Here is a 24,353-nt window from a genome sequence, read left to right as displayed (position 1 = left end):
GTTGGAAAGAAGGCGGCTAAGAGGGGATCTTATTGAAACATATAAGATGATTAGAGGTTTAGATAGGGTGGATAGTGATAGCCTTTTTCCTCGGATGGAGAAAGCTAGCACGAGGGGGCATGGCTTTAAATTAAGGGGGGGTAGCTACAGGACGGATGTCAGGGGTAGGTTCTTTACCCAGCGGGTGGTGAGGGATTGGAATGCCCTGCCTGCTGCAGTTGTAAATGCGTCTAGTTTGGGGGCGTTTAAGAGATCTCTGGATAGGTTTATGGACGAAAAGGGATTGGTATAGGCTAGTGGGTCATTGTTTTTGTAACTGGTCGGCGCAACATCGTGGGCCGAAGGGCCTGTTCTGCGCTGTAATGTTCTATGTTCTATGTTCTATGTCGATCCTTAAGAGGCCCTATTCTCCCCCTTGTTACTCTTTTGCCCTTTATGTATTTGTAGAAGCTCTTTGGATTCTCCTTCGCCTTACCTGCCAGAGCAATCTCATTTCCCCTTTTTACCCTCCTGATTTCTCACTTAACTTGCTCCTACACTCACTATAATCTTCAGGGGATTCACTTGATCCCAACTGCCTATGCATGTCATGTGCCTCTTTCTTCTCTTTGACCAGGGCCTCAATATCTTGAGTCATTCAGTCTGCCAGCCTTGCCCTTCACTTTAAGAGGAATATGTTTACCCTGAACCCTTACCAGACATCCTGTTGCCTTCCCACAGATTCCCCCAATTATCTTTTGAAAATTCCTGCCTGACACCATCAAAATTGGCCTTGCCCCAATTTAGAGTTTTAACTTTTGGGCCGGAGATTACTTTTGGAATTTGATCATTTCTCTGTGGACAGAGCGGCGCGGTAGCACAGTGGTTAGCACTGTTGCTTCACAGCTCCATGATCCTGGGTTCGATTCCCGGCTCAGGTCACTGTCTGTGTGGAGTTTGCATATTCTCCTCATGTTTGCATGGGTTTCCTCTGGGTAGTCCGATTTCCTCCCACAGACCAAAGATGTGTGGGTTAGGTTGATTGGCCATGGTAAGAAATTGCCCCTTAGTGTCCAGGGATTAGTGAGTGGAATATGGGGGTAGGGCTTGGGTGGGATTGTGTACAGTGCAGACTCAATGGGCCGAACGGAGTTGAGGAGGAACTTCTTCACTCAAAGGGTGGTGAATCTCTGGAATTCTCTGCCCGTTGAAGTGGTGGAGGCTGCCTCGCTAAATATTTTTAAGAAGCGGGTTGATGGGTTCTTGATAAGAGAGGGGATTAAGGGTTATGGGGAGAGGGCGGGAAAGTGGAACTGAGCCACAACAGATCAGCCATGATCTTATTGAATGGCGGGGCAGGCTCGAAGGGCTAGATGGCCTACTCCTGCTCCTATTTCTTTTATGTTCTTATGTTCTTATGAACGGCCTCTTTCTGCACTGTAGGGTTCTATGATTCTATAAGATTTCCACTAGAATCACAGTTGGATCTGAGTGACCTGTCTTCACAAAGTTTAAATTGGGGAGGGGCGCAGAAAGTATTTAATACCCTTGTAACTGTTCCCCATTGCCCTCTCACACCCTTTTCCTACAGGACTGAAGGCCATGTCTTCATTGCAAGGAGAAGCCATTATTACAGAGTGTGATCCCAATCAGGTACAATGTCAGTCACTATGTGTTCTCTGAGAGTTCATTCCCGGGCTTCTCCTGGTCTTAGAATAAACTTCTTTCTAATAACTGTAGCATTGTGTTCATTATCTGGTGTCTATTTGAATAGGCAGCTTTAATTAAGGGGCTGACAGGTTTAATCAGAAACATAATTTGACTTTATTCAAGTTATTTTTTATTGAATCTGATTTGAATTGTGAGAACATTTCAAAATGTATTATTTTACATTTGTAATAAGTGCTGGCTGACCAGCATTTACTACCAATTCCTAATTGCCCTCAAGAAGGTGCTGGTGAACTGCCTTCTTGAACCACTGCAATCCATATGGTGTAGGTACACCCACAGTGCTGTTAGGGAGGGAGTCCCAGGAGTTTGACCCAACGGCAGTGATGTTATAGCAAGGGGTTTCCACGTCATGATGGGAGTGGCTTAGCAGCGAGCTTGGAACATCTGTAATATTGTGGATAGTATTGGTCTCTTTATTTCAGGAAGGATATTACAAGCAGTTCAGAGAAGGTTTGCTGGACTAATACCAGGAATGGATGGTTTGTCTTTTGAGGAAAGGTTTGAGAAGTTAGATTTGTATCCAATGGAGTTTAGAAGAATAAAAATGGACTTACTTAAACCTTTAAGATGCTGAGGGGATATTGCTAGGGTGAATGTGGAGAAGATGTTTCCACTTGTGGGGGTATCTAGGGCTCACTGTTTAAAAATAAAGGACTGTTCATTTAAGATGGAGATGAGAAGAAATGTTTTCTCCCAGAGGGCTGGGACTCTCTGGAACTCTGTTTCTCAAAGGGCAGTGGAAGCAGGGTCTTTGGATAATTTTAGGGCAGAGCTAGACAGATTTTAATTTACAAGTGGGTGAAAGGATCGGCTGAAAGACACAGCCAGGTCAGCAATGGTCATATTGAATGGCAGAGCAGGCTCCAAGGGCCAAGTGGCCTCCTGCGGCTCCCAATTCGTATGTTCATATGTATGTAGGGAACATATGTATGTTCATATGTTCATATGTAGGGAAAGGGCTTTGTCAAAGGCAGATCGTGCCTTACGAGCCTGGTTGAGTTTTTTGAAGATGTGACTAAACACATTGATGAAGGAAGAGCAGTAGATGTGGTTTATATGGACTTCAGCAAGGAATTTGATAAGGTCCCCCATGCAAGACTTATAGAAAAAGTGAGTGGGCATAGGATCCGAGGAGACATTGCTTTGTGGTTCCAGAACCGGCTTGCCCACAGAAGGCAGAGAGTGGTTGTGGATGGGTCTTTTTCTGCTTGGAGTCGGTAACCAGTGGAGTGCCCCAGGGATCTGTTCTGGAACCCTTGCTGTTTGTGATTTTTATAAATGACCTGGATGAAGAAGTGGAGGGATGGGTTGGTAAGTTTGCCGATGCTACGAAGGTTGGAGGTGTTGTGGATAGTTTGGGATGTCAGAAGTTGCAGCGAGACATAGGTAGGATCCAAGACTTGGTGGAGAAGTGGCAGATGGACTTCCACCCGGATAAGTGTGTGGTGGTTCATTTTAGCAGGTCAAATGGGATGAAGGAATGTAATATTAAGGGGAGAATTCTTCGCAGTGTGGAAGATCAGAAGGATCTTGGGGTCCGGGCTCAAATCAGCTTCGCAGATAGAGGATATGGTTAAGAAGGCATATGGTATACTGGCCTTCATCAATCGAGGAATTGAGTTTAGGAGTCAGGAGGTAATGCTGCAACTTTGTAAGACCCTGGTCAGACCCCAGTGCTCAGTTCCGGTCGCCTCATTACAGGAAGGACGTGGAAGCCATTGAAAGGGTGCAGAGGAGATTTACAAGGATGTTGCCTGGATTGGGTGGCATGCCTTATGAGGATAGGTTGAGAGAGCTCGATCTTTTCTCCTTAGAGAGATGAAGGATGAAGGGTGACCTGATAGAGGTGTATAAGATGTTGAGAGGTATTGATCAGGTGGATTCTCAGAGGCTTTTTCCCAGGGTTGAAATGGTTGTCACAAGAGGACACAGGTTTAAGGTGCTGAGGAGTAGGTACAGAGGAGATGCCAGGGGTAAGTTTTTCACTCAGAGGGTGGTGGGTGAGTGGAATCGGCTGCCGTCGGTGGTTGTGGAGGCGGATTCAATAGGGTCTTTTAAGAGACTTCTGGATGAGTACATGGCACTTAGTAGGATTGAGGGTTATAGGTAGAGATGTTCGGCGCAACCTGTGGGCTGAAGGGCCTGTTTGTGCTGTGGTTTTTCTATGTTCTATGAACATATTCATGGTGCAGTTAGAAATAAACCACATTGCTGAGGCTCTGGAGTCCCATGTAGGCCAGGCTAGGTAAGGACCCCTCACCACTAACCCAGGACAGAGAGTGACAGGGTGTGCTGATTTTAAGAGCGTTTCATTCAATTCTCCAAATGGAGAGTAGCTTAATCTGTGAACAAACACATGACGTTTGTCTTGTGATTCACTCGGTAGAAATCAGTTAAAGCTGCATATGGATGTAAGCAGAATGAAATGTCTGCATCTCGTCAGCATTCATTTGTGCGTATATGTTTATTATGTTCAGTAACGGTTGTTAAAAATAAATTTTCACTCAGTACTTTTAAGTGGATCACACTAATGGAAGTGGCCTACAGCGCCCCCTAACAGTCATCACATTGTTGGACAACGTATGCAAGAAGAAAATATTGGGTGCTTTTGATAAAGGGATGGCAATAATCACGAATGATATTAAATTTCCATATAAACTCAAAATCAGATTCACAATAGCAGATTGTATGAGGAGTCCATAGAATGTTTTTGAGACAGTTTTTTAGAGCAGCAGGTTCTGGAACCAACCAAAGAGCAGGTTATATTGGAGTGTGTAATCATAGAATCCTACAGTGCAGAAGGAGGCCATTTGGCCCATCAATTCTGCAAGGACCACAATCCCACTCAGATCCTTTCCCCATTTCCCGTTGTATTTACCCTAGCTAGTTCCCCTGATGCTAATTGGCAATCTGGCATGGCCAATCTGCCTAACCTGCATATTTTTGGCCTGTGGGAGGAAACTGAAGCACCCAGTGGAAACCCACACAGACTTGGGGAGAATGTACAAACTCCACACTGACAGTGACCCGAGCCGGGAATTGAACCTGGGTCCTTGGCACTGTGAGGCAGCAGTGCTAACATTGTGTAATGTGATCAGATTAATTAATGATTTTGGAGTAAAGGCACCCCCAGGTAGCAGCAACCACAGTATGATTGAATTTTACACTCAGTTTGAAAGGGAGAAGAGTGGGTCTAAGACTAGTATGTTAAATTTAAATAAAGCCAACTTTGTGGGCACGAAAGCCCAGTCATCTGAAGTGAACTGGGACACTGGGCGCGGGGTGGGGTGGAGGGGGTGGGAGGAGGTAGATCAGCAGAGAGGCAGTGGCAGACATTTAAGAGGATATTTCAGAATACTCAAAAATAAGAATATTTCTACTATAAAGAAAAGTTCTAAGAGAACCCATTATCTGTGATTAACTAAAGAAGTTGAAGAAAGTATCAAGTTTAAAGAAAAAGCATGTAACCGTGTAAAGGTGAGTGGCAGGACAGATGATTGGTCAGAATATAAAGGACAACAGAGAATGACTGAAAGGTTAACTAGGATAAAGGAATTAGAGGTTAAGAGGAAGCTGTCTGGAAATGTAAAAACTGAGAGTTCCTACAGGGATTTCAAAAGGAAAAGCAGAAATCAAGTGTTGGCTCTCTAGAGAGTGAGAATGGGGAGTTAATGGTAAACATTAAGGATGAAATGAACAAACCTTTTGCTTCTGTCTTCACGATAGAAGGTACAGAAAACATTCCAGTAATAGCTGTAAATCAGGAGGTGGAGGGGAGAGAGGAACTTGGTGAAATTATAATCATGAGAGAAGTGGTTTTGAACAAACTGATGAAGTGTGGGCTGAAGTGTCTCTGGGTCCAGATGGACTTCATCCTGAGGCTGTAAAAAGGGTAGCTAATGAAGTGATGGATGCAGTGGTGTTCATTTTCCAAAATTCCCTATAGGCTGGATTGAACATTGGCTGGCTGGCAGTAACCAATGAATATCAGCGGTAGGGAAACAATTAGAGAAACTTATGAAGGAGAGCATCTATCTCCACTTGGAGAGGCAAAGCTTGGTCAGGGATAATCAGCATGGGTTCGTCAGAGGGAGGCCACGCCCAACAAATCTGATTGAATTTTTTGTGTAGATGAGGGTAGTGCGGTCGATGTAGTTTATATGGATTTCAGCAAAGCCTTTGACAAGGTTCCACATGGGAGACTTGTAAAGAAGGTAAATTTACATGGGAGACAGGGTAATTTGATAAAGTGGATTCAAAATTGGCTCAGTTGTAGGAGACAGAGGGTAATGACAGAAGGTTGCTTTAGTGACTGGAAGCCAGTGTCCAGTGGGGAACACAGGGACCCCTATTCATCATTTATATAAATGACATTGATGACTATATGAGGAGTAGGATTAGTCAGTTTGCGGATAGATTGGCCGGGTGGTTAACAGTGAGGGAGAGTGTGTTGGGTTACAAGAAGATATGGACGTAAAAGTCAAATGGGCAGATAAGTGGCAGGTGGAATTTTATCCTGAAAAGTATGAGGTGGTAAATTTTGGAAGGAGTAATTTGAATAGAAAGTATTCAGTGAAAGGCAGGATACTTGAGAGCTATGTGGAACAAAGAGATGATGATGATGGAGCAGTGCTCCAAAAGCTTGTGCTACCAAATAAATCTGTTGTTGTTTAACCTGGTGTTGTGGATCAGGTCCCACAGGGGTCTGTGTTGGGCCTTAACCTTTTACGATTTATGTCAATGCCTTAGACAAGGGAGTGAAGGCACAGTCGAGAAATTTGTAGATGACGCAGATATCGATAGGGAAGTATTTTTTGAAGAGGACACAAGGAGGTTGCTGATGGGTACCAATTGGGTTGAGTGAGTGGGTAAAAATCTGGCAAGTGGTGTATAATGTGGGAAAATGTGAAGCTATTCACTTTGGTAGGAAGAATAAAAAAGAGTTTTACTTAAACAGAGAATAGCTGCAGAATTCTGAGGTGTGGAGGGATCTGGGTGTTCCAGTGCTTGAGTCACAGAATGTTAGCGTGCAGGTACAGCAAGGAATCAAGAAGGCTAATGGAACATTATCTTTATTACAAGAGGAATTTAACATAAAAATAAGGATGTTGTTCTTCAGTAATACAGAGCATTGGTGAGTCCACATCTTGAATATTGTGAGCATTTAGGTCTCATTTGCAGAAGGATGTAAATGTGCTGGAGGAGGTTCAGACTCAATTGATACCCGAGAATGAGTGAATTATTTTACGAGGAAAGTTTGGACAGACTAGGCTTGTTTCACTGGAGTTTAGAAGAATGAGGAGTGACCTGATTGAAGGTATTGACAAGGATGGAAAGGATGTTACCTCCTTTGGGGAAGTCCAGAACTAGGGGCCGCTAATTTATAATTAGGGGTTGCCCTTTTAGAGCAGAGATGAGAATATTTTTCTCTGAGTATTGTGTGACTTTGGAATCATGTTCCTCAGAAGACGGTGGAGGCGGGGTGACTGAATATTTTAAAGGTGGAGATAGATCGATTCTTGTTAGGCGAGGGGATCAAAGGTTATTGGGGTTGGATGGAAATGTGGAATTCAGAACACAAATCAGCTATGATCTTATTGAATGTTGGAGTAGACTTGGAAAGCTGAATGGACTACTCCTACTGCCATTTTGTATGCTCATAAAAATTGGGCATGAACAAGCTGTTAGGATGGCTGCCATAAATCATGTGACTTTTGGCATTTGGACTATAGACAGTATCAAATCTCCAGTGAAGACTTAATTAAATATGAACATACGCTGAAGTTGCCTCACAGTCACAGTAGAATTCACACACCTCTTTGTTTAAAGATGGACTAACAGTAAAGACAATAGAGGCTCCAGACTGACTGTCTCCATGTTTCTCACTGAGCAAAAGTGAAGATTGAATCACAATGGCTCCTATCAATGTCCCATTCTATCACAATGACCGCCCCCCTCCAAACCAGACTGGCTGGGCTTCAGGGGTGTTAACCCAGTGGTCATGTGATTGAAGCTAGTTTCAGGGATTGCATTCTTATTAGCTCAGAACCCAGCAGATCTATTAGCACCATCAGATATCAGTGAGTCTGAGAGCCAGTCTCCAAAACTAGCTAAAAATCAAGCAGCCAGTTAACCTGATCCAGTTTCCAAGTTCACCTGAGAACCAACCTCCTAGGTATTTGACTATAAGAAACCTCATAATCTGATAGGAACCCTTCACTTTACAAGTCTCTAAATCATCAAATTCATTTAAGAAACCACAGGCCTGCCAGATGAAAGGAAGAAAATAATAAATCGGAGACTAAATTAATTGGAATCTGTAAAAGTGTACAATCTTTATCTGTGTTTGCATGGGCGTGTGTGACAAAATGGGTGATGTTGCATTATTTTATTATAATTATGTTGGATAAGTAATCTTTCTTTTAGAAACTCAAGAAAGCTTACTGCTGAATTATTTTATTGGAAACACATTCCAAGGTTAAGAAAAGAGAGACACATAAACATGGCTGCCTCCTTAGGCCCTAACATGTGTTTAATTGCCCTCAAATTATATTCACACAGAATAGCTCAAATTTGAATAACAGATGAATCTTGCTATTTCTCATTGTTATGAGGCAATGATGACACAAAGAAAATTACAGCACAGGAACAGGCCCTTCGGCCCTCCAAGCCTGCACCGACCATACTGCTCATCTGAACTAAAACCTCTGAACCTTCAGGGCTCATCCTTTTCATGTATTTGTCAAGATGCCCTTAAAAGTCACTTTCGTATCTGCTTCCACTAATGGTACACACAAATGGTATTCTCCGCTAACAGGATGCTGCCATCAAGCCAAAAAGATGTTCTGCCTATCACATAAATCGGTAATGTGCTGTATGAATTTCAATGCCGGTGTGATGCCGTGCATGTAAGCCGTACACCCCAACAACTGATGGACTGAATCAAACAGCGATTCCATTTGGCTGTTAACTATAGGCAGAGTGTTAATCAGACATCAACAGCCCAAAGTGTCCACAGTATCACATAGAACATAATGTCGAATACTAGATGTGATTTTGCAATCGGAAAGCACTTGCTGAACAATCCCGAGTGTGCTAAGAATTAAACTAACCATCAATTTAAGATTACCACTCAGGCTGACGTGAGCAGGCAGCATGGTAGCACAGTGGTTAGCATGACTGCCTCACAGTGCCAGGAACCTGGGTTCAATTTCAGATTTGGGTGGTTGTATGGAATTATAGAATAGAATCATAGAATCCCTACAGTACAGAAGGGCAGCCATTCAGCTCATCGAGCCTGCACACTGACCACAATCTCATGTAAGTCCTATTCCATAGAACCGTAGAACATTACAGCACAGAAACAGGCCTATTGCCCTTCTTGTCTCTGCTAAACCACTTTTTTGCCTAGTCCCACTGACCTGCACCTCAACCATATCCCCCCATACCCCATGTCATCCATCTACCTGTCCCCCCAATATTCCCTTTAAACATTTCCCCCTTCACCTTTAACCCATGTCCTCTGGTTTTTTCCTCCCCTAGCCTCAGTGGAAAAAGCCTGCTTGCATTCACTCTATCGATACCCATCAAAATCTTATACACCTCTATCAAATCTCCCCTCATTCTTCTACGCTCCAGGGAATAAAGTCCTAACCTATTCAATCTCTGTCTGTAGCTCAGCTTCTCAAGTCCCAGCAACATCCTTGTGAACCTTCTCTGCACTCTTTCAACCTGATTAATATCCTTCCTGTAATTAGGTGACCAAAACTGCACACAATACTCTAAATTCACCATAACATTCCAACTCTTATACTCAATACTTTGATTTAGAAAGGCCAATATTCCAAAAGCACTCTTTATGACATTCCCAACAAATCCTCTCCCAGTTCAATCTACTTTCACCGTATGTCTGACGTTCAGGAAATGGAATGATTGGAGGGGAAGTGATGAGCTGGGAGATGGACGATGAAGGCTGACTGAGACTCAGTGCGATGAGTGTTGTGAAAGCCAATCGGAGGGTCAACAGGCCCAGGCTTCGGCCTAGTCACTCACTCAGCCATTTGCTGCCTGGCCTGGAGGAATTTGACTCCAATTTCAGAGAGATTGAAACTTCTTTCACTGATAATGACCAATCAGCCGAGGTCCGGCAGCCTGAAGGAACGTTAATACTTTGGATGAATCGTCAACCTGGTGATGGAAAGCCAAATCAGGAAACATCCAGCATCACCCAGGAGCTGCCTGTTTCATCATTGCAGTAAATGCAGCTGTAAATCTCCCTGATTTATGGGACACAATGATAGATCCTGGCTCTCCGTGCAAGATTTCACAGCATTAACACTGAGCTGGGATCTTCATTCCAGGGAAGCTTTCCTCTCAAAATAGCTCCTCAGTGTCCATCACACACAGCAGCTCCACACTGACACACTCCCCGAGAGTGGGCTTGGGGCTGAGGGGAAGCAGAGGGATTGAGGGGAAAGGCTGATAGACTATTAAAGGCAGTACCCGAGGGGGTGGTGGTTGTTTTGGGGGGCGGGGGGGGGTGGGGCAAACTAAAATTCAACTGTTCAGGGGGGATGTCAAGAAGGCAAATGGAATGTTGGCCTTTTTCGCAAGGGGGATAGAATATAAAAGCAGGGAGGTCTTGCTGCAACTGTACAAGGCACTAGTGAGGCCGCAATTAGAGTACTGTGTGCGGTTTTGGTCCCCTTATTTGCGAAAGGGCATATTGGCTTTGGAGGGAGTACAGAGAAGGTTCACCAGGCTGATACCGGAGTTGAGAGGGTTAGCTTATGAGGAGAGACTGAATAGACTGGGTCTGTACTCGGAGTTTAGAAGGCTGAGAGTGGATCTTATCGAGACTTACAAGATAATGAAGGGGCTAGACAGGGTAGAGGCAGAGAGATTATTTCCACTTTGAAAGGAAACAAGAACTAGAGGGCACAACCTCAAAATAAGGGGGAGTCAATTTAGAACAGAGTTGAGGAGGAGCTTCTTCTCCCAGAGGGTAGTGAATCTTTGGAATTCTCTGCCCATTGAAGCAGTGGAGGCTACCTCGTTAAATGTGTTTAAGTCACAAGTAGATAGATTCCTGATCAATAAGGGGATTAAGGGTTATGGGGAGCAGGCGGGTAAGTGGAACTGAACCACCATCAGATCAGCCATGATCTTATTGAATGGCGGGGCAGGCTCGAGGGGCTAGATGGCCTCCTCCTGCTCCTATTTCTTATGTTCTTATGTCAGAAAGAATTCCTTCACACAAAGAAGAGTGGAAATCTGGAATGCAATTTCTAAAATGTCTATGGAGGCTGGAAGTTAATTGAAGCTTCAATACTGAGGTTTCTGGATCGTTGTTGGGGTCGACTATCATGGATTACAGAACAGAGACAGGTCAATGGAGTTCTGGTGAAGACCAGCTAACATCTGATTGAATTGTGGAACAGACTCAAAGGGCTGAATGGCCTCCTCCTGTTCCTGTGTAACAGACTCAAGGGGCTGAATGGTCTCTTGTTCCTATATCCCAATCCTGTCTGATCCCTCTGCTAAGATGGTGGGTGTTGGGTGTAAAACTGGAAACTGATCAAACTGCGAATCTCAGTGGGGGAGTTTCACGACTGACAGATTTGAGAATTGAACCCTCGCAATTCATCAGCATCTCTGGGGCTTCAGGAGAGATTCCCTGAAGATCTGCCAACACTAAACCAGGAACTGTCCTTCCCCCACCACCCCCCCACCCCCCAACCCATCAATCACACTGCTCTCAGCCACAATACATCTGACAGTCAGTCTGGGCACAGTAAGATCCCAATATCCTGTCCAGGTGTCGATGAGGAAACGGAGTGGAAGACAGTGTGTGGAGGGCGGACAGTGAGTGTGAGATTTCCCAGGAGAAGGAGAGAGACGGACAGAATGAGTGCAGAGAAACAGAGTGAAAGGCTGACTGAACCCATCGAGCAGAGTTTCACTGACTCAATGTCACGATGTGGGGGTGAAGTGGAGTTGATGACTTTCTCCTGCGTCAGTCTCTTTGTCCCATCCACACACAGGAATTCAGGATTCACACTGGATTGAGTCCGGGTCCCCGGGAGCGTTCAAGGCCGAGTTAGAAGGGCGGGGGGGTGGGGAGGGGGTTGGGGGGGGGGGGGCGGTGTGGCGGTTTGGGGCTGGTGGGGGAAGCGGGGTGGGGTGTGGCGGTGTGGGGCTAGCGGGGGGCGCGGTTGATGGAAGAATGGAGCTGAATTACTTCCCTGCCAGTGGGAAGCTAAGTTCTCAGGCTGCACAATTCTGATTGGCTGATCAAATCAAACATGTTCTTTTGGTAGTCTGTAATAGGCTAAATCCAGACCGTAATTAACCAATCCACACTCATAAAGCTCAAAACAAAATGCCTACACTTAGATGTGAAAGTGGCAGCACTTACTGAACAATTCTGAGTGTGCTGATAGCAACACCAACAACCAGTTAAAAATAATCAGTGTAAGTGGCTCATTCACACTTACCAACAATGACATGCTTTCCTACACAGCAACCCATTCTGTACAAACTAAAGCAATATGTTCAAACACTGCACCTTTCTTAATCGCCCAGGAGATTGGAAAGCTGCAAGCTCCCTGTTACTTTCTCCAGGGCAATGCCATGACCAATCAGAGTCAACTTGTCAACCAATCAGCGACCTTTTATCCTGTAGCGTTAATTGTTGCGATCGTTTGAAATTTGTCCTGATGAGTGTAAGATGAAAAACTTCAACAACAGGGATGGGATCTTCCAGATGTGTTTGACGCAAGACTAGAAAATCCTGCCCGAGGTCAACGGACCTTTGCATGGTCTGTCCCGCCCGCTACGATTCCCGTGGCAGACGGGAAAACTCCCCCCTCCCCGCCCCCATGTCTCTATTTTCAGTGAGATTCCACACAAACAGCCAAAGGTCTCAGCACAGAGAGAGAGGTGATTCAGTCTACGGTGTATTCCAAATGGAAGTTTAATCTTCCTGGGAATCTATCTCCATCAAGATGATTTATTCCTCGGAGATTTATCACTGGTTATTTTCACCAAGACTTGTTGCAGGCTGTCGATTGGCTGTGTGTGGTTAATAAATCCAATTTGACACAAAGCACCATCAGAAATCAGCCGGCTGCTTTTCTTAAAGAATCTTCCAGCACAGGAGACCATTCAGCCCATCGTGCCAGCCCTGATTTGTTTATTTAGTCATTGTCTCAATGCTATGTGTGGGATCTTGCTGTGTGTAAATTCACCGCTGTGTTTTCTACGTTTCAAAAGTGACTACATTTCACAAGATTCTCATTGGCTGTAAAGTGTTTAAGGCCGGCCTGTAGTGGTGAAAGGTGCTACAGAAATGCAAGACTTTCCCTTTACTCTCCCACATCCCCATTGGGTGTAACAGGGAGGGACTGGGACAGTCACAGCATCAGATTCCCCAAACTCACAGGATAGAGAGAGGGAGGGAGAGGGATAGGGGGAGAGGGAGGGAGAGAGGGAGGGAGAAAGACAGAGGAGGGGAGAGTGAGGGATAGAGGGAGAGAGGGGGAAAGAAAAAGAGAGGGTGAGAGAGAGAGGAGAGGAAGAGTGAGGGAGTGAGGGAGAAAGAAAGACAAGAGGCGAGTGAGGGAGAAAGAGAGAGCGGGGAGAGAGAGGGAGAAAGAGAGAGCGGGGAGAGAGAGGGAGAAAGGGAGAGGAGCAAAGAGGGGGACACAGACAGAGAGAGAGAAAGGGAGAGAAGCAGAAAGAGCGTGGGAGAGTGAGAGAGAGAGGAGGGAGGCAGAGAGAGAGAGAGTGGAGGGAGACAGAGAGTGGAGGGACGGAGAGAGAGAGAGGAAGGGACGGAGAGAGAGAGGAAGGGACGGAGAGAGAGAGGAAGGGAGGAAGAGAGAGAGGAGGGGAGGGAGAGAGAGAGGAGGGGAGGGAGAGAGAGAGGAGGGACGGAGAGAGAGAGAGGAGGGACGGAGAGAGAGAGAGAGGAGGGACGGAGAGAGAGAGAAGAGGGAGAGAGAGAGGAGGGAGGGAGAGAGAGGAGGGTGAGAGCGAGGATAGTGGGAGAACGAGCAAGAGTGAGGGAAGGAAGGAGAAATGGAGAGAGGGTAAGAGAGATGGAGAATGAGAAATAAGGGGAGAAAGAGAGGGAAGGAGCAAGGGAGAGAGATAGAAAGGGCGAGAAGGAAAGTGGGCGAGGGATGGAGAGTGAGAGAAAGGGTGAGAGGGAGAGGAAAACAGTGAGAGAGAAAGGGTGAGACAAAGAGGGAGACAGAAGAAGAGAGGGAGAGGCAGTGGGAGGATGAGAGAGAGAGAGAAGCAGAGAGATGGAGGTATAGAGAGAGATGCGGAGAGGATGGAGATGAACAGAGACAGTGCAACAAACAAATATAGAGAGGCTGGAGAGAGAGCTTCAGAAAGAGAGAGGGCGAGTAAATGGACAGAGAGAGAGAGAGAGTGGGGGAAACAGAGGTCCAGGCAGTGAGAGAGAAGCTGGGAGACTTACCCTCACTGATCCAGAGACTTTCGTTGTGAAACAGTTTGCTCTCCTGCTGCTCTCTCCCAGTCGCTCTGTTGGGGATCCCGAGTTCTTCTCGTTTCCTCTCAAGGGATCTTTCAGTAACAGAGAGGGAGCGAGAGAGGGGACAGGGCTATGCTGCTGGGCTCTTCCCCTCAGGAGCTGTCACTAGACACAAGCACTGAAAGTCAGGAGAGCTTTGTGTCCGAATGCTCTCAGAGGTGAGAGTGAGTGTGACCCAAGTCTGTCTGTCCACAGTCACTGCCTCTCTCTCCCTCTCTCATTCTCAAGCTTCACCACACCACCTTGATCCAGCTTGAATCTTTTCTTGTGCATCAATGAATAATTCAGGCTGTGTGTAAGAGGCTGGCTGGGTGTGTGAGCAGTGGGAGGAGGTTGTGGTTGTAACGTGCTGTCGTTCTCTGTTCCTCATCTCAAACCTTTTCTTTCCCTCAGCTTCAGTGCTGCTTATTAAAGTCTCAGCGCTGATTGGTTACTGAGTGGATGACATGTGGGGACAGATTGGTTTTCCTGCATTTACATCGAACTGACTGAGTCACAGTGAAAGCAAAACAACAAACTGCATTTATCTAGCACCTTAAAGATGCTTCCACATCTCAAGCTGTTTGACAGGAATGTCAGTCAGACTCAGTCCTGGCACCCAGTCACGTGAGAGGTTGTTAGGGATTGAAAGATGGGATAAAGGGAGAAGTTTGAAGGAGTTTGAAGGAAGTTTTAAAGGAGAGAGAGGGAGACAGATTGGAAGGCATTTAACGAGGGAATTTCTCAGAGCTGGGGCTCTGACAGTTGAGGGATCCTTGTATATAAATCACAAAAAGCTAGTGTGTAAGTTCAGCAGGTAATAGGAAAGGGAAATGAGATGTTGGCCTTTATTTCAGAGGGAATGGAGGATAAAAATAGGGAAGGCTTGCTAAAACTACATGGCACAAAATAGACCACACCTGGAATATTGTGAACAGTTTTGGTCCTTTTCTGAGGAAAGGTATATTGGAATTGGAGGCAGTCTAGAGAAGATTCACTCGGTTGATTCCAGCTGTGGAGGGATTTCCTCATAAGGAGAGGTTGAGGAGGTTACAGCTGTACTCATCGGAGTTTAGAAGAATGAGAGGTGACCTCATTGAGACATATCGGATTCTCAGGAGGTTTGACAGGGTCGATGCGGAGAGGCTGTTTCCCCGTGTGGGAGAGTCTGGGACCAGAGCGCATCATCTCAGAGTGAGGGGGTCACCCAGTGAAGACAGAGATGAGATGGAATTTCTTCACTCAGAGGGGAGTGAACCTGTGGAATTCTTTCCCGCAGAGGGATGTAGAGGCTGGGTCATTAAGTGTGTTAAAGGCTGAGACAGACAGGTTTTTAATCAGTAAGGGAATCGAGGGTTATGAGGATAAGGCGGGAGAGTGGAGTCACGGATTATCACATCAGATCAGCTATGATCTCACTGAATGGCGGGGTAGTTCAGATGGGCCGAATAGCCTATTTCTGCAACGATGTGTCTTCGGGCATAAATTCCAATGGTTGGGTGATTAAGATCAGAAATGCATGCAGAAGAAGCCGGAACAGGAAAAATGCAGACCCCTCGGAAGGTTGAGGGTTTGGAGCAGTTTAGAGAGTGAGGGTGTAGTGTAGGGGCTGGAGGAGGTTACAGAGATAGGGAGGGGTGTAGTGGCTGGAGGAGGTTACAGAAATAGGGACGGGTGTAGGGACTGGAGTGGGTTACAGAGATAGGGAGGGGTGTAGGGGCTGGAGGAGGTTACAGAGATAGGGACGGGTGTAGGGGCTGGAGGAGGTTACAGAGATAGGGAGGGGTGTAGGGGCTGGAGGAGGTTACAGAGATAGGGACGGGTGTAGGGACTGGAGTGGGTTACAGAGATAGGGAGGGGTGTAGGGGCTGGAGGAGGTTACAGAGATAGGGACGGGTGTAGGGACTGGAGTGGGTTACAGAGATAGGGAGGGATGTAGGAGCTAGAGGAGGTTACAGAGATAGGGAGGTTTGTAGGGGCTGGAGTGAGGGATGTAGGGGCTGGAGAATGTTACAGAGATAGGGAGGGGTGTAGGGCTGGAGAGTGAGAGATGTAGGGCTGGAGAGCAACCCCTACATCCTCACTTTCCAACCCCTACATCCTCAGAGGAGATTACAGAGATAGTGAGGGGTGTAGGGGTTGGAGAAGTGCTTTATTCAGTTTACAGGCTGTGGGTGTCGCTGGTTTTTGTTGCCCATTCCTAGTTTTCCTTCAGAAGATAGTGGCAAGCTGCCTTCCTGAACTGCTTTAATTGTTTGTATTTACAGTGTCTTTTATCCTGAACAACAGTGTCTGCTTTCACCTCTGCCCTAATAATTCTGAATCTTACATAGTGTGCTGTTATGCCTAAGTGCAGGATACACTTCACACTGGAGATGGCCTGCTCCGTTCCATATCTCGTGGCTTTGATGCCCTTGGTGAATGTCTCTGGAGGGCTGGTATGTGGTGATTTGGTCGACTTTCAGCCGTCACAGATATAGCCATGCCACCTCCTTCAGTCCACTGTCTGTATGATGCACCCCTGTCAGGAAGGGGGAATTTGGAAGGGCTGGGGATTGCTAGGATCTCCTAGGTGGGAGCTCCGGGGATGGCGTCCAGTGTTTCCTTCTTTGTCAGGGTGCCCATGGGCCCCTGGGACACTCCATGGGATGGCGGGCAGCTGGAGTGAGCTCCAGAAGCCTCTGGGTCAGCAGGCTCTGCCAGTCCTGAATGCCCATCGGTGTCTGCACCATCTTATGTGAGCCCTCAGTGATTGCTCTCTGAGACTGGACCAAGCTCCTGAGACCCTCAGCTATTTCCCTCTCTGGGCAATGTTCCCAAAGTCCACAGCTATAGGCCTCTGTGACTTGGCCATGCCTGTGACACTGCCACCCATGGTGACCATTCCCTGATTGAAGTTCATAAGGAGGAGGGGTTAGCAATTCTGAAAAGTGTGAAAATAAATAAGTCCCCTGGGCCAGATGGGATTTATCTGAGGATTCTCTGGGAGGCTAGGGAAGAGATTGCAGAGCCTTTGGCTTTGATCTTTATGTCATCATTGTCTACAGGAATCGTGCCAGAAGACTGGAAGATAGCAAATGTTGTCTCCTTGTTCAAGAAGGGGAGTAGAGACCATCCTGGGAATTATAGACCAGTGAGCCTTACTTCTATTGTGGGCAAAATTTTGGAAAGGATTATAAGAGATAGGATTTATAATCATCTAGAGAGAAATAATTTGATTAGGGATAGTCAACATGGTTTTGTGAAGGGTAGGTCGTGCCTCACAAACCTTATTGAGTTCTTTGAGAAGTTGACCAAAGAGGTAGATAAGGGTAAAGCAGTTGATGTGGTATATATGGATTTCAATAAAGTGTTTGATAAGGTTCCCCACAGTAAGCTGTTGCAGAAAATACAGAGGCATGGGATTGAGAGTGATTTAGAGATTTGGATCAGGAATTGGCTCGCTGATAGAAGACAGAGGGTGGTGGTTGATGGGAAATGTTCATCCTGGAATTCAGATACTAGTGGTGTACCGCAAGGATCTGTTTTGGGGCCACTGCTGTTTGTCATTTTTATAAATGACCTTGATGAGGGTGTAGAAGGATGGGTTAATAAATTTGCGGATGACACTAAAGTCGATGGAGTTGTGGACAGTGCAGAAGGATATTGCAGGTTACAGAGGGACATAGATAAGCTGCAGAGCTGGGCTGAGAGGTGGCAAATTGAGTTTAATGTAGAAAAATGTGAAATGATTCACTTTGGAAGGAGTAACAGGAATAGAGTACTGGGCTAATAGTAAGTTACTTGGTAGTGTGGATGAGCAGAGAGATCTCGGTGCATAGATCCCTGAAAGTTGGCACCCAGCATGATAGGGTTGTTAAGAAGGCGTATGGTGTGTTAGCTTTTATTGGTAGAAGGATTGAATTTTGGAGCCATGAGATCATGTTGCAGCTGTACAAAACTCTGGTGCGGCCACACTTGGTGTATTGCGTACAGTTCTGGTCGCCGCATTATAAGAAAGATGTGGAGGCATTGGAAAGGGTGCAGATGAGATTTACCAGGATGTTGCTTGGTATGGTGGGAAAGTCTTATGAGGAAAGGCTGAGGGACTTGAGGCTGTTTTCGTTGGAGAGAAGAAGGTTAAGAGGTGACTTAATAGAGGCATACAAGATGATCAGAGGATTAGATAGGGTGGACAGTGAGAGCATTTTTCCTCGGATGGAGATGGCTAGCACGAGGGGGCATAGCTTTAAATTGAAGGGTGATAGATATAGGACAGGTGTCAGAGATAGGTTCTTTACTCAGAGGGTAGTAAGGGCATGGAATGCCCTGCCTGCAACAGTTGTGGACTCGCCAACATTGAGGGCATTTAAATGGTCAGTGGATAAACATATGGATGATATTGGAATAGTGTAGGTTAGATGGGCTTTAGATTGGTTTCACAGATCGGCGCAACACCGAGGGCCGAAGGGCCTGTACTGCACTGTAATGTTCTATGTTCTATGTAGGCAGGGGTTGTAACAGGGGATGCCAAGGGGATTTAAGAAGGGTGTTGGGGGGGTCAAATGTTGGAAAGTTATGGAGTGTCCGGGGGTGGGTCAACATGGACATTCCTGGTCTGGGAATTCCCAGATGGGATAGATGGACACACCCTTGCAGCCCGAATGAGGTCGTTCATTTTCTTCTGGCATTGAGCGACAGTCCTCAGTGTCAGACCGTGGGCATTGACTGCCACTGCCCCCTCCTCGCAGGCTGCATTTGAATCTCTGCTTCTGGGTTGCCTTCTCTCCCGGGGGTACAGGATGGGCCCCCTCTCCTCCACATCGTCCCAGCTCTCTCTTCATAAACCGTGGAGCTGCTGTCTGTGCTTATCATCCTGGCGTGAGTGGCTGTTCGAAAAGCAGCTCCCCCCTTGTTCACGGCACACAACTGCAGACACATCAGGCCAGTCACACGCCTGGAGACTCCATAGTAAAGTGTTTAATGTGACAGCTCTTTCAGTGCACTAAGTGTCAGTGGATTGCAGTTTGCAGCACGTCTCAGACACCAGCCCAAATCACTCCATTATTCTCATCATTATCACACTTAGAAATGTTAGTCATTGTAGACTGTATCAAGGAGTTAAAGGGGAGCGATGTGATGATTGTACCTTTGAGGGTAACACAGAAGAAGAGGGTCACTTGGCTTGAGGGGCCGGGGGACTGAGAGTAGGTAATCACCCTGGGGGGTGGGGGAATCTTCTCTTGGGCAGCAGACATGTTGGGACTGGTGCAGCCTGGTGGCTGCTGGTCTCTGTATAGTTTTTTTTATTAATAAATACTTTATTTGTTTCTAATGAAGCCTGCAGGGGGCTAAAGGAATTTGCAGAGATAGGGAGTATTGTATCGGGGCCTTAGGAGATTACATAGATAGGGAGGAGTGCAGTGGTTGGAGGAGGTTACAGGGATAGGGAGGCGTATAGGGACTGATGGAGTTTACAGAGATAGGGAGAGTTGTAGGGGCTGAAAGAGGTTATAGATAGGAGGAACATAGGGGCCAGAGGAAATTACAGAGATAGGGAGGGGTGTAGGGGTTGATGGAGTTTACAGTGATAGGGAGTTGTAGCATTCGGCAGAGTGAGGTAGCTGAAGGGTTAATTGTGTAATTCAGCTTCTGGTCCATCTATCTCCCTCACTCGAGTGTTTGTTCACTGTTGATCTATCAGATCTCACTAATAGCAGAGACTGAGGGAATGAACTGGAGTCACTAATGACTGTCTCCAATCACATCACAAGACAGAGACAGAGAGATGAATGCAGGTGATAAGGTGTGAGAAACACAGTCACAAACTGTTACTGATCCCAGTGAGAAACTGTGAACAAGTCCATTAATGTGAGAGCAAAATGTGTTCAGGGAATAAAGTGTAAATTGTGGAGACAGAGAATTGGTTTGAAAAAGACAGTCTGGAGCTGGAATCCTCTGGACTGGGATTTGTGTTTGTGTGAACTTTAAAGAGAGTTTGTTAATGACAGCATTCCCTGTAAACAGCAAACAGTGAAAACAAGATATAAAAACCAATCTCTGTGAATGGAGAGTTGGGGAGCAGCTTCCAGACGGGATCTGGTTTCATTTTCAAACCCTCACTGTTTACTCTGTTTAACATATCGGCTTGTTAGTGATTGGCCCACAGGCAGATCCCTTTATATCTTGTTATTTTAAGCAGGATAGAAATTCTCATCACTCCACATTGTACAGGAGTCACACGGTTTACATTGACCTGGGAAGTGTTGGTGTTAAACTCTCTGAGTTTCAGACTGTGGGACATTCAATCTGAGAGTTCCAGAGATTCTGAACACCATTACATATCTCGGTAACGTTATCCAATAAAACCCCACCCATCATTGCCTTGAAGCTCCAATTCACTCCCAGAATTGATTATCTTTTTAGGGGCAGTTCCACAGAATCATAGAACCCCTACAGTGCAGAAGGAGGTCATTTGGCCCATCGAGCCAGTACCAACAATAATCCCACTCAGGCCCTGTCCCCTCAACCTCAGGCCCTGACCCTGCTAATTCTCCTACACTAAGGGTCAATTTAGCAAGGCCAATCCACCTGACCCGCACATTTTTGAATTGTGGGAGGAAACCGGAGCACCCGGAGGAAACCCACGCAGACATGGGGAGAATGTGCAAACTCCACACAAACAGTGACCCAAGGCTGGAATTGAACCTGGGTTCCTGGTGCTGTGAAGCAGCCATGCTAACCACTGTACCACTCCCTTTTGCGTGAAGAGGTGCTTCCTGACATCACCCCTGAATGACATCTGAACAAACCCTCAGTAATCTCATTTTAAAGTTCTGGACTCACCCCTCCAGAGGAAATAGAACATAGAACATTACAGCTCAGTACAGGCCCTTTGACCCTCGATGTTGCACCAACCAGTGGAACCAATCTAATGACCCTCTAACCTAAACTATTCCAATATTATCCATATGCCTATCCAATGACTATTTGAATGCCCTTAAAGTTGGCGAGACCAGAAATAATTTCTGTTGACCTATTACATCATTGACTCAGCTTAAATATGCCAATGAGATAACTCTGTAATATTCCATATTCAAAGGAATACAAGTCCGTTCTCTCTAACCCATGCATCCCAGGCCTCATTCTGGTGAATCTGCTTAAATTGGAAAGGGAGAGCTCATCGAGTGTATTAGAGATTGTTTCTTGGAACAATATGTTGTCGAACCTACTTGGGAGCAGGCTTTATTTTTGACTGAGTATTTTATGTAATGAGATGGGATTAATTAATGATTTTGTAGTAAAGGATTCTTTTGGGAAGGGTGATCATTATATGGTTGAATTTCGAAGTCAGTTTGAGTGTTTGTCTCCAGTGAAAATTTGAGACATACTTTTGCAAACTGTGCCCTCGAGAACATCTTCAGAGAAGACAAAGAACCACAATAGAAGCTCTACATTGGTGAGCTGACCTGGTCAGTTTGCACAAAACCGGGTAGTATTGGTTTTCAGTTAGAAGTTTAGAGCTAATCGGCACAGTTTTATCACCTTGCTCACCATGGAAATCGGAACAGGCGAGGGGTGGGACATGGAAAGGTCCATTGACCTCGGGTGGGATTTTACGGTTTCAGGGTGAGTGAAGCTGGAAAATCGTGCCCAATGTTAGAGTCAGAGGGTTAAAGTGAAATGAGTTAAATTGTTCTGACAGTCAGGATTTGTGTGAGAGCTGGAAAGTAAAGTGTTAGATAAAGTGAAATGTTTTGTTTCAGTGAATCTGAGTCGAATCCTGACCTTTTGTTTGTCACACTAAGATATTTACCTAGGAAGAGGTTTAAGTTTACAATCAGGTGACAAAGTTAATCATAGGGAATACAGAAATAGCGAGACACTAAATAAGTAACTTGCCTCAGTTTTCATGTTGGAGGAGACTAGAACCATCCCAATGGTAACAGGAAGTACAGAGATCATTGAAAAAGAGGGACTTAAAACAGTGAGCAGAGAGTAGGAAACTATAGACCAATGGGAAATTGTGGAATTGGGAACTAGCAGAACTAGAGGGCACGGCCTCAAAATAAGGGGGGGCAAGGGGACAGTTTAGATCAGAGTTGAGGAGGAACTTCTTCACTCAAAGGGTGGTGAGTCTCAGGAATTCTCTGTCCGTTGAAGTGATGGAGGCTACCTCGCTAAATATATTTAAGTCACGGGTAGATAGGTTTCTGATAGACTAGGGAATTAAGGGTTACGGGGAGAAAGCGGGAAAGTAGAACTGATCCACTTCAGATCAGCCATGATCTTATTGAATGGCGGGGCAGGCTCGAAGGGCTAGATGGCCTACTCCTGCTCCTATTTCTTATGTTCTTATGTCTAGGAAGTCAAAACACAATCCATCAGAATCAGCATGGTTTTATGAAGCATAAATTGTGTTTAATTAATTTGCAAGAGTTCTTCAAGGATGTAACGAAAGTAGATAATATAGTATATCTGGACTTTCGGAAGGTGTTTGATAAGATGCCACACAAAAGATTAATACACAAGTTCATGTGGGATGAAGGGTTATTTATCAGTTTGAACAGAGGATTAACTGACCAACAGTGGGGATGAGTGGGGCTTTCACTGATTGGTAAAATGTGATGAATGAGGTCTCACAGGGTTCAGCCCTCAGGCCCCAACTATTTACAATCTATATTAATGACTTGGGATACGGGGATAGAAGGTACTGAGGCCAAGTTTGCAGATGACACTAAAATAGCCGGGATATGAAGTTGCGATAATGAAATGAAAACATTTACAAATGGATATGGAAAGGTTAACTTAATGGGGCAAGACGTGACAGATAGAATTCAACATGGATAAATGTGAGATTACCCATTCTGGTCAGAGAAATAGAAAGGCAAATTGATATCTAAATGGAGAGAAACTTCAGAGTGCTTTGGTGCAGAGGGATCTGGGTGTCCTTGTGTGTGAGGGAGACACAGAAAGTTAGTATGCAGGTACAGCAGGTTAAAAGGAAGGCAAATGAAATGTTGGCATGGAATCAAATATAAAAGTCGGGAAGTGCTGTTAAAACTGTATAGGGTGCCGGTGAGACTGCACCTGGAGTTCTGCACACAGTTTTGGTCCCCTTACTTGAGGAGGATAGAAGCACATTAGAGACGATTCAGAGAGGGTTCACTAGATTGATTGCAGGGATGAAGGACTTGTCTTAAGTAGAGAGATTGAACAGTTCCGGCCCATCCTCTCTGGGGTTTAGAAGAATGAGTGGAGATCTAATTGAGGTGTAGAAGATGCCAAAGGGGATGGACAGGGTCCTGTTGTTGGATTCTAGAACAAGAGGCCATAGTTTTAGGCTAAGAGAAGATTTAAAACAGAAATGAGGAGAGATTACTTCACTGAAAGGGTTGTAAATCTGTGGAATTCTCTATCCCAGAGCATGGTGGACACTGGAACACTAAAGAAATTGAAGGACGAGAAAGAACATAAGAACGTAAGAAATAGGAGCAGGAGTAGGCCATCTAGCCCTTCGAGCCTGCCCCGCCATTCAATAAGATCATGGCTGATCTGAAGTGGATCAGTTCCACTTTCCCGCTTTCTCCCCATAACCTTTAATTCCCTTGTCTGTCAAAAACCTATCTACCCATGACTTAAGTATATTCAGCGATGTAGCCTCCGCCACTTCAACGGGCAGAGAATTCCAGAGATTCACCACCCTTTGAGTGAAGAAGTTCCTCCTCAACTCTGATCTAAACCGCTCCCCCCCTTATCTTGAGGCTGTGCCCTCTAGTCCTGCTATCCTTTCTAAGCGGGAAGAATCTCTCTACCTCTACCCTATCCATCCCCTTCATTATCTTATACGTCTCTATAAGATCCCCCTCATCCTTCTAAACTCAAACAAGTACAGACCCAGTCTATTTAGTCTCTCTTCATAGTCCAACCCCCTCATCTCCGGTAACAGCCTAGTGAACCTCCTCTGCACTCCCTCCAAGGCCAATATATCCTTCCGCAAGTGCGGCAACCAAAACTCCACACAGTACTCTAGCTGCGGCCTCACCAGTACCCTGTATAGTTGCAGCAAGACCTCCCTACTTTTATATTCTATCCCCCTCGCTATAACGACCTACATTCC

At 45.7% G+C, this 24,353-nt stretch overlaps 1 protein-coding gene across 4 annotated transcripts in view; it reads right to left on the bottom strand.

The window, feature by feature from the left end:
* LOC145347545 (netrin-G1-like) overlaps positions 1-24,353 on the bottom strand; it is a 306,935-nt gene that overhangs the window by 172,721 nt on the left and 109,861 nt on the right. For 3 of the 4 annotated variants that reach the window (XM_080195071.1, XM_080195068.1, XM_080195070.1), the window contains exon 1: positions 14,201-14,631. The exons of the other annotated variant lie outside the window; for it this stretch is intronic. The gene's annotated coding sequence lies outside the window, so the exon portion shown is untranslated. Of the gene's footprint in view, positions 1-14,200; positions 14,632-24,353 lie in introns of those variants that run through there. 4 annotated transcript variants of the gene reach the window in all.

This window comes from Carcharhinus amblyrhynchos, chromosome 9 (assembly GCF_965287045.1).
Source record: "Carcharhinus amblyrhynchos chromosome 9, sCarAmb.v2.hapA, whole genome shotgun sequence".
Lineage (NCBI taxonomy): Eukaryota > Metazoa > Chordata > Chondrichthyes > Carcharhiniformes > Carcharhinidae > Carcharhinus > Carcharhinus amblyrhynchos.
This window is presented reverse-complemented; position numbering and strand designations above follow the sequence as displayed.